The 19723-nt window shown below is 41.6% G+C and overlaps 1 protein-coding gene across 5 annotated transcripts in view; it reads left to right on the forward strand.

The window, feature by feature from the left end:
• Positions 1-19723, forward strand: part of pde4d (phosphodiesterase 4D, cAMP-specific) — a 177037-nt gene that overhangs the window by 125293 nt on the left and 32021 nt on the right. The gene's annotated exons all lie outside the window — the stretch shown is intronic.

Genomic DNA, 19723 nt, shown 5'->3' on the forward strand with positions numbered 1-19723 from the left:
TTAAATCTAAATTGTTACTAATTAGGAGCTTTAGCATTTCACTTTGAAAACCAAACCACCTCATCGGTCAACTCTCCTCTCACCACAGATACAGACAGTGATGCAACTCTGTGATTCAACTCCGAGCGGACAGTTTCAGTTTTCAGGTGTAGTGTCTAACGAAGTAGAGATAAGTTGTGTTTTACTTGAGTGACGTGATTTTTACCACAGATACGTGAAGATGAACCAAAATAATTTTATGTCTGTGAAAAATGATTCAGATGTTATCAGTGTGTTCCTGATAACACGATGACCCTGCTCTACAGTATGTGGCACAAATTGTACTCATCGATAGCAGCCATTGATTAAACTTGTACATCTGCTCGTACGGCAAAGGATGAGCTGTTACTGGCAAAATGCCATTTCATAGATTTGACTGTTTAATGTTTGTAAAAACCTGTTTGGTCAATCACTGTTTTAATAAGTCAATATCATCAACATCTCAAAGTTGCACAAACTATCTGTCTTAGTCTTTGGTCATGAAATATGAATGTGAACCACACACTCACTAAACGCACTCTCCTGCTGTTATAATTAGAATTCACAAGGCCAGTGCCTTTTCAAAACAAGCTTCTTACCCCATTAATAGTTAAATATTTGTACTTAATCATCTAAGCATCATCAGATTTCCACACCACTGCTATGTACTAAAATTAACGATAATAATATTTTTCAAGTACCAGATCAAATACTCGACCACAAATTCAGAAGGCGGATTTGTTAGCTGTACCTAATAAATTGACAAGTGAGTGTATATTAATTTAATCACTGTGTGAACCTACAGCAACCCTGAACAGCAGAATCAATATTTTGTACTGAAGAACTAAACTTGCTGCAGCTTTGTTTCATTTTGTGTTCCTGGAGAACCTCATCCTAAAGACTTCAGATCAACCTTGGTTTGAAGTTGATCGGATTAATGGCTGTCTAGAAAATCGAAGGACGGACATGTTTTTAATTAGATAATAAAAGGTTGATAATATTTATCCTAACTGTCGTAAGAACAATGAAGAGAAAGACAAATCCAATACTTTAAAATGCATCGGCTACGATACAGTCTTCCCTCGCTGCCGCAATTCCTTTATTCATTTGAGAGAAATCTTACTCAGATGTAATTCACAGTCTGCTGGAGTGTATCGTGTAGCTGAATTGGATGGGTGTAGCAAATCTACCGAGATTGCTGGAACAACAATTCGGGGCTGTCATGGTTGTCAGAGTTGAGCATTAGTGTCTGAAAATGAGAGACAAGCCTGTTAGAGTCAATTTAAACCTCAGGCAGGGATTTCTTTCTTTTCCTCATCTCTCTACACAGTGAGGCTATGCACGACCTGAGTGTATGTGAGCGTGTGCACGTCCTCATAAGCTTTCTGGAGCATCTGTATTATTCATTGAACCTTGATAATGGACCAGCGTCCTTTCTGTGTCAGACCTGTGGCATACAAGCGGAGTAGCACCGAGAGAATAGGGCTAATGACGCTTACGCAAAGATATGAATCACAGAATCACAGTCACAGAAATGTATGTCTGGAATATTCACATTTTCACTCAGACAATAACGCACAAATGTATCTGTTGGACCTTCAAGCTGCTACATTCCATGTGCATCCCTCTCTCCAGAGTGCATCGAGGCCATGGAAGAACATTATTGACGAAAGCTCTCGTCTGTCAGCGGGCCGCGCTGCGTTATTGTTGGGTCAGCATTCGTATCGATCCAGTCTGCATACACACAACCGTTAATGCACAGGGATTCAGCGAAGCGATGTAATAACTGGCACGCTGTTCCATCCTGCAGTCTTCTTTTCAGCGTGCAGCAGCATGTTGCCTTCAGCGCCGCAATGAAACACCGAGATGGACGATTCTGTGAACTTCATTAAACGCAAACCGGAGAGGAAATGAAAAGTGTGTGTGTGTAGCGCAGTGAAAAGTGAACGAAAAGTGAATCCTGCGTCTCAGAGACCGTTCGGGGGGGGGGAGGGGGAGGGGGAGAATAAACAGTGCTATTTTTAGAAAAGACTGAAAATGCATCGCTGCATCACTTCCCTCTCTTTCCTAAGCCTTGGACGTTTATAGTCGGTGGGTAATAAATGGTCTAAATGCATTATTTTTGTGTGTTTCTCTTTTGTGTGGTAAAGGACATCAAGTGTCATTCTCTCGGCCCCCTCCCCTTTCCTTCTCTTCCTCTCTCTCACTGGGCCCAAGGTTGGCTTCCTGAGACGTGCCACATTTTTTCTCAGTTAGATAACAAGACACAAGGCCCCGTTATCTCGTGTCTTTTTTAGGCTTTCTCTCCCGATGCACATTGTCATTGAATCTAGCAGCGCTGGGTCCGTCTCATCTAAACCTGAGATTACTTTCTATCACCCCCAAGTTACTTCGCTGGGACTGAGGCCGAGGCTTTTAAAAGGGGCTTTTTGGAGGCAGCAGAGACCTGCTGTCGGTTCGGAGGAGACCAAGTCATCACTCATTCTTGTCCCAGAAGACCACCAAACCCTGCATGTGTGTGTTTGTGTAATGTGTTGCTCCCCCACAGCGTCAGCCTTCCCTTTGTCTCCTGTGCAGGGCGATGCTGATGTTCTAGCCTTTATTAAGAGCCCTCTCCATTCACTTCCCCTGAAAGGTCCACACAGTCTAACGCTCCCTTCTTCTTCTTCTTCTTCTTCACCTACACCTTTTTCTTCCTCTCCATTCTTGCTCAGAAACCTGGCTGCTTGCGAGTGTGTGCAGTGCATGAAAGGAGACACAGGCACAAAGAGATCACTGTATGACCTGTTCCACTTCCTCCAGAGACAGCATCACCTCATTCAATATGAGAGTCATTTTACACCCGATCGAAAGCCGCTCGATAACCATTTGTGTACCGGATATTTTATGCTTTTCAAAAGGCACAGTGCAAACCCTTAGCCTCCTAAAAAGAAAATTATATTTAGATAAAAGCTGTAATATAGCAGCTCTCAGGTATAAGATCCCTGACTGAAATCCAATGAGTTGTGATTGTGTTGGACATTTTTGGAGAGGGTCCTCCTGAAGTTTGTGTTGTATTTCTCTGCAAGGACAAAATCCATCTAGATTGTTTTTAGATTAAGTTGATCTTTAAAAAGTGATTTAGAAAAAAAAATAGCTAAGCTGCTTAGTAATCTTTAATTTATTAAAATTACTTACTTTGGCTTCTGATCGCAAATGATTAATCCAAATATTCTGAAGAATTTCAAAGTGTAGAGTAAGTGTTAAATCTTTTTGGCTTTATTTTGGTCTCCACCAGCTCCTCATTAGAATTGCTTGCTTTTGAGCAGCTCCACTAAATTGTCCAGCGAGTCCCTTACATCTAATGGAGCCATATAAGGTGTCTCAGGCATCTTATCAGGATGTCTCCTGGGCGCCTTCCATTAGAGGTTTTTCAAACACCGGGTAGACCCAGAGCTCACTGGAGGGACGACGTATCTCATCCAGGAGGAGCTGGAAAGCATAGCTGGGGGGAGAGTGATATCTGGAACATGGCACTTAGCCTGGTGCTCCCACGACTCAACGGTGGATGAGTGGAAGAAAATTGATGGGTGTTGTTGATAGTGTGGAGTGAGTTTATCAGAACTGCTTCACTCAAACTAGCTGCCTCTTGATGAGAGCCATGAGAGTAAAACAGCCCAACCCATGGCTGTAAAACCAAAACAGTTCTTTCTGTGGCATTGAGAGGACAAGTGGAGTCATGCCATTACGAGAATGACACATAGGCTACGTATACCAACCCCTCGTTAACATGACACTCTTCCTTGACAGCTTTAAAAGGAAACCAAACATAATAATCAACTTTCTGAATAATTAAACCTGCCATGTTTGTTTGTTGTAACCATAGAAAACTCTGCTCTAACTTGCCTGCGCCGCTTTCAGTTTTACAATCACTCAAACAGCTGTGTCTGCTGTGACAGCCCAGTCCGACCACAAGACGCATGAATAATGAAGGAATCTTGTGCAATAGAGAAGCCGATCCTGTGACACACGCCCTCTCAGAAAGGGACGTCATGGTGCGTTATTCACTTGTTTCTTCACTAGTTGCAGGTTCAGCTATCACTTACGTCTGGTCTGCAGATTATGAGTTGTGCAGTGATAGTGGGAATGAAGTGGAATCTCTTTAGCGCTCCCACTGCACTACTGTGAAATAGATTTTGATGTGAGTTGAAGCAAGAGAGACGTGTTCTTTCTGTTACGCCGGAGCGCCTCTGTATTAATCTCCATACAGGGGCAGCAAGCATCGCTGTTGTGTGCAAAGACTCCACTGTGTCACCTTCACTCTGTGTTGGAGGAATTTCAACCAGCCGCTCTTTTGAATTGCTCAATGCTCAGTTAATTATTTCCACACCTATTTTGTGGGACTTCTTGTCATTTGTGTGCGTTTGTCTTTGCTCACACACACACACACACACACACACACACACACACTGAGTCAGTCAGCACTGGCAGTCTTGGGTTGGGCTGTTCTCCTTTTCCCAGCCCTCCACTTGCTTCATCGTCCGATTTCTCCTTCACACATTGCTGCTCTTGGATTTCTTATTGTGTTATTCTGCCACTTATTTCAGGGTTTTCCACAAGTGCATGCGAGGTCCAGCTGGGTGGAAATAGTAGCCAGCTGTGTGTGTGTCTGTGTGTGAGTCTGTCTCTATGTGTGTGTTTGTTTCTAGGTTAGTGTTCATTGTTCAGGGGCTTTTTGCCGGGAGCCAAATTATCTGCAGAGGTCTCCACCTCTGCAAAACAAACAGACACGATAATTAAAACCACAGACTAAAGCGGTTTTACGTTAAAAGTCAGTGTTTCTCCATCGCTCTCGGGCGGTCACAGGGCGTCTGGATAACTTAAGATCCAGATGTGTGATGACTAAAATCCTTCATCTGGTTATAGGTTACAGTTATAACGTTATAAAAAAGTGACAGTGACGTGACTTGAAACATTAAGAATAAGTAGGATGGAAAACGTTTTAATGTCCGGCCATCCTGCTGACAGACTTCTGGAAAACTGTTATTCACAGCTGATCCTTTTTTCCCTCTTACTTTCTCCAATGTGTTAAACAGGAGCACCTCATGTGATTTTAAAGACACACACACACACACACACACACACACACACACACACACACACACACACACACACACACACACACACGCAGGTCAGATGAGATGCAGTGCAGATGTGGAAATATCTAGAATCAGCGTTGTCGTTACTCAATACAGACGCAAAACACACTTTTAATTTGGTAGACGACAATCGAACAAAACAGTCCATATCTATTGGCAAAATCTATGGCACATAGAAGTGCAGTGTCGAGTTTGATGTGATTTGGACATGAGATACATTAAATCTTAATACAAATTTAAATAAACAGCCCAACCTTTAGACAGTGGGGCGGGGCAGCATGCAATCAAAATCCTGTCTGTTGGCCTAGTTAAACATGTCTTCTTCTGTGTCCTCGGATAAACTGCAGCAGCCATTGGATACTGGCAATTATATTATTATTCTTTTTATTTCATAAGATTGACACAGACATTCACGGGTGTGACGGCTGCAGATCTACGTCATTGCAACAACATTCACAGAATCACTTCCTCTGTGGCATTCTTTCTCCTTTTACTACAATGGAAAATAAATTACAGAGCTTTTAATTTCAAAAGTCTGACGAACACTGAAATAGTGACATGCAATGTATGGAAAAAATACAGTAAATATTCTAACTTATATTAAAACATAAACAGTGAACAGTAAATTCATTATATGAAAAGCATTGACTGTAAAATCTTCATCGCAAATAAACCAGGTTGGATGAACACAAAGTTTTCTAACTTCACCCTGGATCATAGACTGTTTATAAAAAGCTCTGCTCACAACGTCCAGCAGGCAAACAGTAATAAAGGGACAGTATATTGTAGAACTGTTTGAGGTGGACCTACTAATGACAAGGAATAATTTGGAAGTATAAATCACTGACTGGTCTGTATTAAGTGGTACTTTGCTCATGACTTGATATATTGACTGTTTTTCCCTTTAGTCTTGAGTAATTTGTGAGGACTCATAAATACAGAGCATTGCTACGGAGCGAGACAATGCACTTTTACAGCAATGGCACTGGCTCAAACAGATGCGCCTATGTGACACCATAGTTACATAATCCGTTCACTGGCATACATACGAAATGCACACGCAGGCCACTGCTCCTCACAAAGGCCCCAAGGCAACGTTGACATCACATTCGTTTTGAATATCCATTTCATTTTCAATCTAATTCATTTCACCCCTGCGCTGTCTCTCCCCAGCGTCCACACAGCAGCTGCTAAATAGGGTATTCAATCTTGTATTCATCTCCGGGACAGAGGCTGGAAGATGGACAGATCAATAAGAATACAGCGTGGCATCCAGACATATTGAAGACGGAGGGGGGGGATAGCTGCAGGTGCTTTTGTGGGTTCAGCATAAATCAAAAATAGAAATGTTACAAGATGAAGCTACGGGGGCCGGGACTGCCTCTGCAGTGACAGACAGTACGCAGATGTGTGTGTTAGTTAAATTTATAATGAAAAAGTAGGTAAATCATAATTCGATTTTTGCTCGTGTTAATGTGGTCAGGTGTCTGGCTGTTTTCACGACTGTATTAGAAAGTTAATGTGTGTGTGTCGTGAAAATAACGTCTAGTGCTAAAGCACCTATATGATTAATGGAACTATGGTTCCGACCTCTTAAATGTTACGATTTGTTTAATAAGCTCCGACAAGGAGGTTATGATTTCACCAGAGCTTTTCTGTTAGTTTGCAGGATTATGGAAAAGCTACTTGACAGATTACCACGAAAACTAGTAGAAGGATGTGGTTTGTGTCAGGGAAGAACCGATTCAATTTAGACGCTGATTCGGTCATGGATGTAGGATTTTTTCCCCAGTTTCTTAAATATTGCAAGAAAGACTGACATTTTTTCTTGATTTCGCAGGGAATAATTAATGGATCTTGATGAAAAAAAAATCTGGCATGATTAGCAGACTGATATTTGAGTGTTTGCAATTTGGTGCAGATCTAAATAAAAATCTAGTGAATTTAAATGTGGTTTCATAAGGGGACTGTTGGGCCTTGGTGGTCGCATGCGCTCTGCTGAGTGACACTCTAGTTAACTATGTTGTTGTAAAAATAAATACCTTTTTTTGGTTTAGACATTTGTTTAGAAATAATGTGTTATCTGAAAATATCCCTTTGGGCTCATGGAAACTGTGATGGCTATTTTTTAACTGTGTTATAAAATGTTGCATCAATACAATGGACTCATCATTGAAATAGATGTTAGCTGCATCCCAAAGGTCCACCGCAAAACTCTGTCCTGGTCCTTTTGAACCATAAAGTTTGTATGATCGTAGTTAGAAAAGTGGGATCACATTTTGTCTCTTAATTTTCCTGACATTCAAATGTCACCGCTGATTCAGTGGCAAAAATACAAAGAAATTAGGAAATATAATTACTCAGTCTTTGGTGAGACACAGTGCCGCTCTGAAGCCACGTACGTCACCGCTTGACCCAAACAAAACCTGCGGTTAGCCAGCAGATGTTATCATGCCCTGGCCCTTTCCTGCAGGAACAAAGCGCTGCTCTGTGAGCAGCTTGTTATATTCTCCCACCGCAGCTAAAAAACAAACAGTTGTAATGAAACACAAAGATGTGGAGAATGGCGTTTCAAGGAAAACAGTGCAGAGGCCGAGCATAGCGGTTTTCCTGAAGATACTCTAAGACTGAGGGGTTTATGCGTCACTGTTCTGTCTGTGTGTGTGTGTGTGTGTGTGTGTGTGCGTGTGTGTGTGTTTGGATGTGGGGGGTCGTCTGGCTTTGATTTTCTTGGCTCCAGATTTTGTGAGAAGGCAAAACCTAATGGATTATCCCTTTTTTTTTTTTTTTTTTTTTGATTTCCTAATGCATGTTGACATCTCCAAGAAATCTGCCCTCACATTATAAATAACAGTCAGCTGTTTTTAGGTCAAGCAGGTCTCCCTTGTGCTGCAGACTCGGGACATCATCATCATGTTATGGGAATTATCTCTCATTAGCAGGAAAAGCATAACGATGACGATGTTCGACTCAGGAGGGAATTGCTCGTGACGGTGATGGTGATTAGGATTTCCATGATGACGGCAGCGTATACGAGGAGGGATACAAACAGATTAGGAAGGTTTAGGCAGGGAGAGGGAGTCCCCATAGACACACGCACACAGACACACACGCATGCCTGCTCGCATACCTGGCTGGATTTAGAAATCTCACTAACTTCTACAGTCGGCTGTTATACTTCCAGGTAATGCGTGCTGCTTTGAAACCTGTGTTGTTAGTAGACGGTGAATGACTTGTCAGCTTGTGTTCATGATTAGACTTTTAGTTTGGTAGAGACAACGCTGTATTATGGACTTGAGTTGTAGAGTTCAAGTTCAGACAAACTCCTGTTCGTACAACTCGAACATATTTCAAGTCTTCCCTGATAAGCTGTTTGTTACTGCACTGGTGCCTCGTCAGACTTCCTCTCCAAACACTTGGACTCCACGCTCCTTTCATGACCAGTGTTTAATCTATATATATTTCACCTTCCTCTGTATTTTGTGCATGCGCTGGCATATTGTAAATGCAATTGTACAGCGCTTCCTTACAGGAAACACGCTCCTACTTGCACAACCCCAACTGCTACACTTCTCATCCATCCGGTAAGACAGACTCTCGCATTGCAGGGTGTAGAATAACACTGTCTCAGCAGGACAGGAAGACAACGACGATGCACTTGTGACAACACAGATTAAGTACACTTAATATCCCCTTTTGTTGAGCACTCCACTGGTTTTCTGTCTGTGTTCTGTCCTCCCAAATGCCTTTTATTAGAGACTGGGGGACTCGGTGGATTGTTCTGCAGGACGCTGGAGTTTCCTGCACTATCTCAATAATGTAAATAGGAAAAGGCCCTATGCATTTCCATCAACACTGCAACCAATCTGTAATTTTGACACCTGACAGGATAGATTCATGCTTCTGATGCCAAATTCAGACGCTGGCATCCACATCCTCAGACCAGGTGATTCACTCTGCAGTCGTCCCATTTTGGTCATGTTCCTAATGGGCCCACTTGATCATCTTCCTCTTCACCCAACTAGAAAAAGCTGCTCTGAAATGCCCCTCGCTGTTCCACTGGTTTATTGCTGCACTTTTATTCGTATATTTGTTTATCAGTCGTGATGTGTCATTTCTGTCCTGACCTTTAAGCAACACAGTTTTTTGCTCTTATATATAGATTTTTGGGAATATTTCACTGGTTGTGGCGATATCTAGATGTTGCTGGGCTGTGAAATCCCAAGAGAGTAAATAAATCTCTTAACTTTATGCATCTTAGTGCAGAGATTTTCTGTCTGTTTCTTTAACTTGAGTTCGAGGTTTCAGCTTTTTAAGACTTTGCAAGATTCCAGTTGTGTTACTGTTGTGTTTAATAGTCTGAAATAGTTGACACTTGATTTTCACCACTCTGGTAGGAGTGTTTCTCGGGAGGGAATCTCCAGATGATGAACTGGATAATTAGGTCTGTTTGCCTTTTCATATATGAAGAACACAGAGGGAGCTTGTCCGGGTCAGACACGTTCACAACAACAGAAAAATGTCCGCAGCATTCGGCGAGGGGGTTGTGCCTAATGCAGGAAGCAGGACATTACGTATAAATTATGCAGCCAACATCACAGGACATGAACAGCAGCATCTGCTTTTATCGCCAAAAGCTCTGGTAGCGTCTTCTTTGTGTTTGGCACCTCTTCTTCACATCTGTCATGTGCTGTATTCTCACAGGGGCTCACTCCGACATTCTCTGGACATTTCACCAGGGGCCTGGCAGGAACATTTGAGTTCTCACATACAGATAATTTCAGGATCATGTTCAGAGTTCAGTCCATGTTTGAAAGTGGCTTCGTAAGTCAAAAATTATCACATAGCATAGTGATGCGTTAACTTTTGCAACCAATAACATAATAGAGATACAATCCCCATCTTATTTTGATTAACCAATCATTTGTCATCATGTGGTATTATTCATATTAAGATTATGATTATTACGATATAAACAAGTTATCATTGTCTGATTGGTTTGTATACAGCACATGCACAACCGATGCTTTTCTTCAAGTTTGTGTGACTGGGATGCCGATGTTCCCTATGTGTGTTTTGAGGAACAGCTTAACCTGGATTATCTGGCCTGTGGCGATGACACCCTTGGTGCTTACTGGCAGGGTATCCCTCAAACACACACGCACACGCACATGAACACACACACACACTTCTCCATAAGCATATGGCCTCAGCTCTCACACAGTCTCACCAGTGTGTGGTGATGTCACCAGAGTTTTAATGAGGGATTACTCTGACATCACTGGGGCTGCTGCCAAGTTAAACCTATTAGTTTCCCCATGTGCTTGCGGTGCACTACATCTAGAAGTGTGTGTGCGTCCATGTGTGATGTGTAATAGGCTGAGCACATTTGAGAAAGCTGTGCAGTCAATGGACGTCTGTATCCACTTACCATCCGTCCTTTCATTTCTCAATGAATGTGTCCATCAGAAAACGGTCTGTTTGCCGGCCAAGGCGATGTCTGATGTCCTCATCTGATGGTGCTCTGTGTGGTGCTGGACGACAGCCTTGATAATGAGAAGCTGCCAAAGACCCAAAGCATGATATTATTACTCATCAGTACACACTTGTATAATGCCCAAAGACACACACACACAGACACTCGCAGTATCATGAAGGGGATACTCAATACTAGGGTCCCATTTTTGGAGCCTTTCACTTTTACTTTTGAGCTGTTTCTATTGTATTTTTTAGGAGGTTAGTCAAACTAGATTTGCAGAATTCGAATACAAATTTTTGCAGTTGGTCACCATGGCAAAGTTCAAACCTTTGACGTGAGGTTATTGTTGTGCCTAACCTGGGAAAACAAATTTAATTTAATCAATCACTTCTGAGATCAACACTGTTAACACGTTTGGCTCGGACACTCACACAGGCTACTGAATAATTATATTACTATAAATCCCCCAAATAGCATCAAGAATTCCTTTTTGCATTTTATTTTCAGTGGTCTGGTGTGTGTGTGTGTGTGTGTGTGTGTGTGTGTGTGTGTGTGTGTGTGTGTGTGTGTGTGTGTGTGTGTGTGTGTGTGTGTGTGTGTGTGTGTGTGTGTGTGTGTGTGTGTGTGTGTGCGCGCCATTGTATCTTATTTACCACCTGGTGGCTGGCTGCAGTATTTGTCATGAACCCTGCCTAATCCATGTTAATGGATGGGACATGGGAAAAACAGAAGTGTCAAAGTACACGTTTTGTACCTTTTTTGGCTCCAAATGCGCAAGTGGGTGGCGTTCGTATTTACGATATTTTGGCCTTATTTGTAGATAGTGGGAAGAAGTAGAGACGTGATCCACCTAATATATATAAAAACATTTTCACAATTACAGCTACTATATAGTGTGGGGGGAAAATCCTCTGCTCACACAATAACGATGGCTTAACTGGGTTAAGAATCATTGGCTCATCAAGAAAAACATTTTCTTGTACTCTGACATTTTAAAATCCCCATTACATTGTTTTCACACTCACACTGTCCATAATCACTCAGCCTTAACACATCACAAGACACACACACACACACACACACACACACACACAGTACATAAATGAAGAGCACAAGTAGGACAGTTGTTGGTCTTATCTCCAATAGTCACACATCCCTGGGCCCTTTTCTTTAATTTGGCGCTGGGGGATGTTTTCTATTCTCCTTTGTGCTCTGAGTCTCAGAGACAAACAATAGTTCAGCAGCACAAATCCCCTCTCCGGTCGGTGAGTCAGCTGGGGATATAAATAGAGCACAGGTAACTCATGCATGGCTGCTGTGAAATATTAAGTGGCTGCTGTGAATGGCTAATTTCTTCGCCTGAGCCACAGTCACTTCCCTCACTGGAGTGTTTGGGCTGATCATTCTGAGGATTTGTGTCGAGCACCCTTCAAAATTAGTCTTCACTTCCAGCCTTGACCCCCTGACAAGCCATCGCTGTCATTTTCATTTTCTCTTTACACAATCTGCCGGCGTGTGCTCAGCAACTGAAGGCTGATTGGCTGTCAGGACCTACCTGTCCTTGTTGAATTCTGCCGGGTCACCATGGCAACCCCATTATAAACATGAATGCAGCGGGGGGACTGTAAAGGCAGGCAGAAAATGAGGCGCAGGAGTCGGTCCTTGACACACATAACAACAGCTGTTTTCAAGCGGCACGACTGGCTGAGAGCCATTCCATTTCCCCAACTACATGAATCTTAATCACCATGCTATTGTCGTCGCTTAATTACATTACCTGTGCTGATTTACATATTTGAAAACACATATCCAATCATTGCAATCATGTGTTTTTTTAGTGACAGCAGTGGAGGGGCAGCTTTCATGACACTAAACTGCAACAGCAGCTTCAAACCCCCGGTTTTACTTCATTGTAATACGCCGATATGGCCAAAATCTTATCACGGTTTAAATGTGAATGACTGTTACAAGAACAGAGACAGTTCATTGTGGTTTTAAACTCTATAGGAAGAAAATTACAAACACTTGGAAGAACATTCAAAACCTTATTTTGTGTCTCTCGCTGTGCTTGATGCCTCAACATTATTTAGACTGTTCTATTACTATTGAATAAAATTACATCAAGATAATGAGCAGAGTTTTAGTGGCCGTCTTCTGTATTAGGGAGTGAATGAATCAAAATAACAAAAGTTCATATCAGTCAATGTCGATAGTTGTCACAATTGTCACATTATTGTTTCTTTTAGGTTTACAGTCTCATTTTTGCTCCTGAGTGAAGGTTGGCATTTTAAGATTTTCTTCCTGGGCAGAGAATGACAAACACTTAAGATTTTACAAATCTCAGGTAGATCAATGATGTGTTTTACCCTCTCACTTTATTTGCACAGTGCCAACGATATGTTTTAGACTTTTGTTGTATTGCTTTTAATGAAAATATATATATATATATATATATATATATATATATATATATATATATATATATATATATATATATATATATTCTGCATAGTTTATTTTGTATAATTTAAGTTTTCATATTTGTGTATATCAGCATACAAAAATGCTGATACCAATTTGTCTCTGAAAGGCTCATATTGACTGATATTATCGACTATCGGATGTATCGCTCCAGCTCTCATCGTGTTATGAGGAACTGCTTCATTGTTCCTCATGCCGTATGACACCTTTGCCTCTCCATCAAATCACTTTCATTTGTCTTTCACAAGAAATCTTTTACTGACTTAACTCACCAGTCAACTTCTCCAATCTCCACTGTAAATTACCCATTATCCCTGTTTCCATCCTCCCTGTGTCTGTCTGTCAGGCTGCTTGGTCCCTAACCAGCCCGCTGACCCTGCCAGTCACGAGAGGAGAGCGCTGCTTCATGAAGCTATCTCCGTCTCTCTGGCTCACAGCCAATCAGTTATTGGTTTATGCACTGTTGCACTTAACCTGTGGAGTCTGCTCGTTTCTATCACTGATTACTTGTCTTAGTCTTGTCCTGCAGGTGAAGACATGTACAGTGTGTGAAAGATACTTCTCATGCCTACGCAACAAAAGGATCTTTTAATGTTTATTAGCCTAATTTGCATTTTCATTCCACGGTTGAATCATAATTAAATCACCTCCCTTTGAAATTGAATTTTGCAACATGTGAGGACAAAGAACATACGTGAAGTGTGTAACCCACACCCTGCAGTTGAAGAGAAGACGCAGCTTGTATGTGCACGTTTCAGTATTCAAATACAGTGGTTCTGCTGTTATGGCGTTGTGCCTCAGGGACAGCGAGTGACGACAGTCCCATCGTCACCTGGCGCTCTGTCACAGCTCGTCGCTGCCTCTGACGGTGTGTGTCCGACTCGGCAGCTAGGCAAACACACGCTTTGTGTTACAGGTTGGTGTGGTTTCTGAGAGGGAGCAGATGAAGTGAAGGTCTCTGATGCCCTGTTGATCTGAGTGCATCTCATCTTACCTGTGCACGCTGTGATGTTTGGGCCTGGAACCAGATCTAATGTGTGCGTCTGTGTGTGTGTGTGTGTGGGTGTGCACTTGTGGTGATGCTCAGTGTGTGTCTATGGTTGCGTCTGTGTGACTTTGACAGCCTTCCCGTCCACCCAGGAGCTGTTGTCACATGCTGGCTGCCTCTGTCGGAGCCGAGCAGAAGGCGTCGCTCCGCAGGGATTCATGGGTCTGTGTGATTGTCCTGCTCAGGTGCCTGCAGTTTCCCTGTAGAGGAGACTGCCCCCTGCTGGGTGGTACAGAACATTTGGGGGGAAATTATCAGCTGGGGTGATTTCGAATTTATCTTGATGGTGGTGAAGTGTCTGAAAATGATGCAACATGACAAAAAACGACAGTAATGTCAGTTTAAAGCCGACAGATCTTCAGTCGATCCTGCTCCACTCATAGCTCTCATAGCTCTGACACCATATCTGTACGCTTCATTATCTAAATGTAATATAATACACATATCTGCTCTAATAACTCTTGAAAATGTGAGGGGTCAAATTGCATTTACTGCAGTTTGATATATATATATATATATGTCATATTTATTATTTATTTTATTAGACATTACACTGCTGGTTGTAGTGTGGTACTCTGCTTCCCCCTGATGGTGGAAAGTAGCAATTACAAGTTTGAATCAGCATACTGTCCAATGAACATAAAGGTAGAAAAAATGCCCGACATGAGAGGAACTTTTCTTTTTGGTTTTGTCCTCATTCATATTTCTAAGGTAAAGTAGATGTTCCACTGTGCAGTTTATCTTTAATCACTGTTGAAGAAAACTGAGAAATGGGAAGATGGGAGCTGAAAGAGGAAATGTGGTCATTAATAAAAACATCTCTTTGATAAATGATGCCCTTCCCACTCCATTTTGCAAACTCGGTCCTCCAAACCTGGTCTAAATACATCGGACGTGTATCTGAGATTCTAGATACGTTTTAGGGGCTTTTGTTATAGACAAAACCTGAGACGGAACCTTTGAGGAGTTCTGGATTAGGGGGTTGTTCCTGTGGATGTCTGTTTAGGGGACTAATATCTCTGAGTTCGTGCAATTTGTTGCATATTGACTATTGGGCGTATGCACTCTGAGTGTGATTCTAATTAACTTAATACCTGTTGAATACTTGGAGAATGTACTTTGTTCGATCAGACTGGGAAATGGCCGCTCTACTTTTCTTACTTTCTTACACTTTTTATTAAAGCTCAGGTGATTTAAAGACAGAGATAATGTGTAGAAGGTTAGAGAAAAAAGAGAAAAACTTATATTTCTGATTATTTTATAATGTGTTCTTTGTGGTATCTAGTTTTTTAACAAGCAAATAAATTCCATGTACACACAACTCACCCAAGACCGCTGAAGGAATTTGAACATGCGGTGAAACCACGAGATTGTGACGTCTCCACAAGATGAATTCAGCACCGATCGCCAGTCGTCATCTTTACATTACACCTCATAAATTAGGTGAAGCAGTTTGCTTTATGATTATGTAACTTTGTAGTAAGTCTTCAGTGAGTCTGCTCCTGTTGCCATCAACACTGACTCTTTTTATCTGAGAGAAAAGGGACATTAGTTTGCTCCTCCCTCTCCTGCATCTCTCTCTCTCTCTCTCTCTCTCTCTCTCTCTCTCTCTCTCTCTCTCTCTCTCTCTCTCTCCATCCTTTTCCCCCATTCAAATCACACCCATGCTGATCCCTCTCCTCTCACACACCTCCCTCCTCCCTCCCACCAAGACATAGCTTTATCAGGCTTGTCACTCTCTCCATCCTCTCTTTCTCTTTCTTTATCTGTCCTGACACAAGTGAATGAGTGGTGCCGCTGAAGAGCCTCTCGCCAATATGAGTTTGCCGGTGAACTCAGATTTTCTGTCTCTGGAGAGGATAGCCCGCTACCGCCACGCCTGCTCCAACGGCTCGCCGTACGCCACCAACAAGCCCATTGACATCAAACCTCGCGGCAAGAGAGGGTATGCCCGGAACTGTTTGTGGGAGGGCGCCTCAGGGAAGGGACCTACTTTTTCTGGATTTCTACTACTTGTTTTCTTTTTTAATTTACTTAAAATTTAAAAAATGTAGCTGTCAGCTTCTGCTTTTGTTGCGCTGTCTTCAACTTCCAACCGTTGCTTTCTTTCGAAAAGTTGAGATGGCGTGAATTTAGACGTAGTAAGACATCGCAGGGTGAAGATTTGTGGAAATTTCACGTCAGTCGGGGTTAAAAGTCGTCTTTGACCTGACTCCTTCTGTGTCAACTGTGCATGTGTGTGGATTTACCTGTTTGTAGGACTTGTGTTCTCTCTTATCAGAGCATTAGCCGATGAATAGCTTCGTCTGGACAACACTGAACTGGGTCTGTGTAAAGGGCCGTTGCTTGGTGGCCGGTTGTGTTGGTTGAGCTTTGTCGAAGCTGTAGTTCTGCTGTTTACTCTGCCAGAAGTGTGTGTGTGTGTGTGTGTGTGTGTGTGTGTGTGTGTGTGTGTGTGTGTGTGTGTGTGTGTGTGTGTGTGTGTGTGTGTGTGTGTGTGTGTGTGTGTGTGTGTGTGTGTGTGTGTGTGTGTGTGTGTGTGTTCCACGAGCAGCAGTTATTATGCTTTTTACAAAACATGGTTAAGAGCGAGGTAAATTATTAATAATCAGGTTCCGTGCAGTCATCATCTCAAACATCAGGGTGTAGAGGAGGACAGGTCCGCTCACTAACCAGAGCAGAGTGCAAACTAATCATCACTGCACTCTCTGTCCATTAAAGCTCACACAGAAAAATTTTAAAAACCTTGTCGGACCCATTTTCATACGACGTCTCTCTGATTAATTTGTCCCCTGCGACCTCAGTCAAAACCAAGATGTGCGATCATCTGATGTGCATCTCTGCCCACTTGTCGGCTTTATGTGTGTGTGGGGAATGAAGTTCAGTTGTGTATGCCTGTTTGAATATGAGCAAAGGTAATGGCTGTAGACATATAGATATACACAGAGCCTTGTCAATACTGTGGTCCAACCATCTGTCCTCTCTACCTGCTCCTCACTTAAGTGCTATTTATATCAACATTCACTAAGTAGGTTTATCTGCATTGTATACTCAACCTGCTTCATGGAAGAGCTCTTTTTTTTATTTCTTTTTTAAAACAAAATCAATACTTTTGTCAATGACTCTGGTCACTGACTCTCTATATGCAGCTTTTTTTTATGACAAACGTAGTACTTGTTTCAACCAGTAGGTGGGAGTGTTGTCTCTGAGTTGTGCAGAATTGCATAGGATTATGTCCAATGTGTTTTAAACGTGTATTTATAACATATACTGTTATACGTAATGAATTTACCTGACAATAAATGCAGATAAAATATATATATTCACCCATTCAAGTCATTCTTAAATTCATTCAGTTGTGTGTTGGGTGTTTATTATACTTACTGAAAAGGTTGATTTTAGTTTATATTTGAAATGAGTTAGGGTTAGGGGGTTAGAAAATATTTTAACGTCCATGGACTTGCAGCTGATCTTTGTATTATACCTGCCCTTTGTGCAAATGTATGCAAAATCTAAATGCTGAAAATTTTTATTGTAGATGAAATATTTAACAATAATGTTTTTCAATAAGATATATTATATCACCTCTAACAGATTATTTTGTATCGGATACATATAGTTCAGTTATTCTTGCAAAATTAATTGTATGCTGAATGTTACTGGGGTTTCTTCAGTTTTTTACATAATGTTTTATTATTTTTTTCCTGCAAATTGAATCACTGTTGAGCAGGTTCTGCATTTTCTGTGTCTTATACCTCAGTGTCGTGAAAACGTCAGTATAGTGTAACTGAATACTGCTCTCCGTTTTTATGTGAATAGATGTAAACATGAACCAATACTGAGCTGCCTCACTGCAGCCTAAGTTAATTGTAAGTTGGGAGCTTTGTTTATTATTGAAATCACTGCTGATTGCTTCTATGTTAACACTTCAACCAGAATGTGTTCCGTTCCTTAAATACTGAACTGAACACAGTGACACAGGGTTTACATTGTTTGTTCTTGGCGTAATGTTGTCTGTTCTGTTTTCATTTGTGACGGGATGTGGTTTCGAGTAGAAGAAACACTTCCCTCAGTTTTCCTTCGTCTGTCGTCTTGTGTTTTTCTTTCCTGGACCCTGTGGAATGTGCAGACTGGTAATAGGATTAGTTTCACCACTTTGACCGAGGCGTTACCCTCAGAGAAGTAGATGTGTCTACTTACCTTAGCCTAACTCACTTTGATCACCTGACACACAGACGTGTTTCCTAGCTGTTTCCGGGCCCGGGCCTGTGTTGTTCTGACGGAGGCAGCAGGACTTGATCAAACCAGTAGAATAAGCTAGAGAGTGCTTTAACATGACACAACATTGTGTTCTGGTGCGATTACGATTGACATAATATGAAAACTTTCTTCTGGGACATTTCAGTCTCTCGTGGGGCCTCCTAGTGGCCACAGGTGTCCCATGCATGACAAACGTATCACAGTCTAAAGGTCCAACGAGCAACTTATTCTTCCTCATGAGAACTAGAGATGGATGCGTCTTCTCTGCTGCTGCTTTCTGTTTCTTTCACCTTTGCGGAACTAAAGAGCTTTTTGTAATGTTCATCTACAGCCAGTTGAATTATTGATGACATGGAAATATTCTCACTGCTTTCACGGCGAAAAGGCTGCAGTAATGTGCATGCTGATGCTTCTGTGTGTTTCTGTTTGTCCCTGTCGGAGGTTTATGTCTTCTTGAAGCTACAACAGGGGATCAAGCTAATAGGTCTGAGGTACAGATCAATAACCTCCTCACTTTGCCTACACAATGTGAAAGCAATATATCAACATACAGCCTATTGAACATTTGTTATAATGATAGAAATGATATTCAGGTATTGATAACGACCAGTTAGTAGAGTTCATACCTCTGCCAAGGTCCAACAGTCTCCTTAAATTCAATCAAGCCGCACCAAAATGTACACACTCATAGAAATCAGTTCCCTAAATATGCCGGATTTTTTTCTATCTAGATCCATGAATTATTTCCTTGGAAATTGGTGAAAGTGTTTTTCAGTGAAAAAAAACTCCCAAACAAAAAAACTTCCAAACATCACAATGTTAAATAAAGTGGAAAAACAAATACCTTTTTTAATGCAATCAAAAATAAAGCTTTGTTGCTTCACAGTTCAGAAACCTGTCAAGATAGTTTATTTAGTAAAGATGCCCTGATATTTTATCTCATTTTTTATGTAGCTTCATGTACAAACACCTACTTCCACACATTCTCAGTTTTAACAATACTACTTCCATTTATACATTTGTATCCCTTATTTACTGTAGTTCTAACTCAGACCTAAAAAACAGAACAAAAGCTTTTCAGTAAACTCTGTGTTTTCTCAGTTTGTTGCTTCTGAAACTCATTGATCACTGTCTTTGCACACTCTCCAGATCAGCTGCTTGCTTTAGCTGTTGTGCTCGGGTTACTGTGGCAGCCGAGTGATTGACACCATCAACTTTTGTTAGGGTCGCTTGGTGATACAAGTCCCACCCTTTTCAAGGAATTACTACAACCAAAACAACCCCTCCCACTCCAGCCAT

Source organism: Hippoglossus hippoglossus, chromosome 9 (genome assembly GCF_009819705.1).
Source record: "Hippoglossus hippoglossus isolate fHipHip1 chromosome 9, fHipHip1.pri, whole genome shotgun sequence".
Lineage (NCBI taxonomy): Eukaryota > Metazoa > Chordata > Actinopteri > Pleuronectiformes > Pleuronectidae > Hippoglossus > Hippoglossus hippoglossus.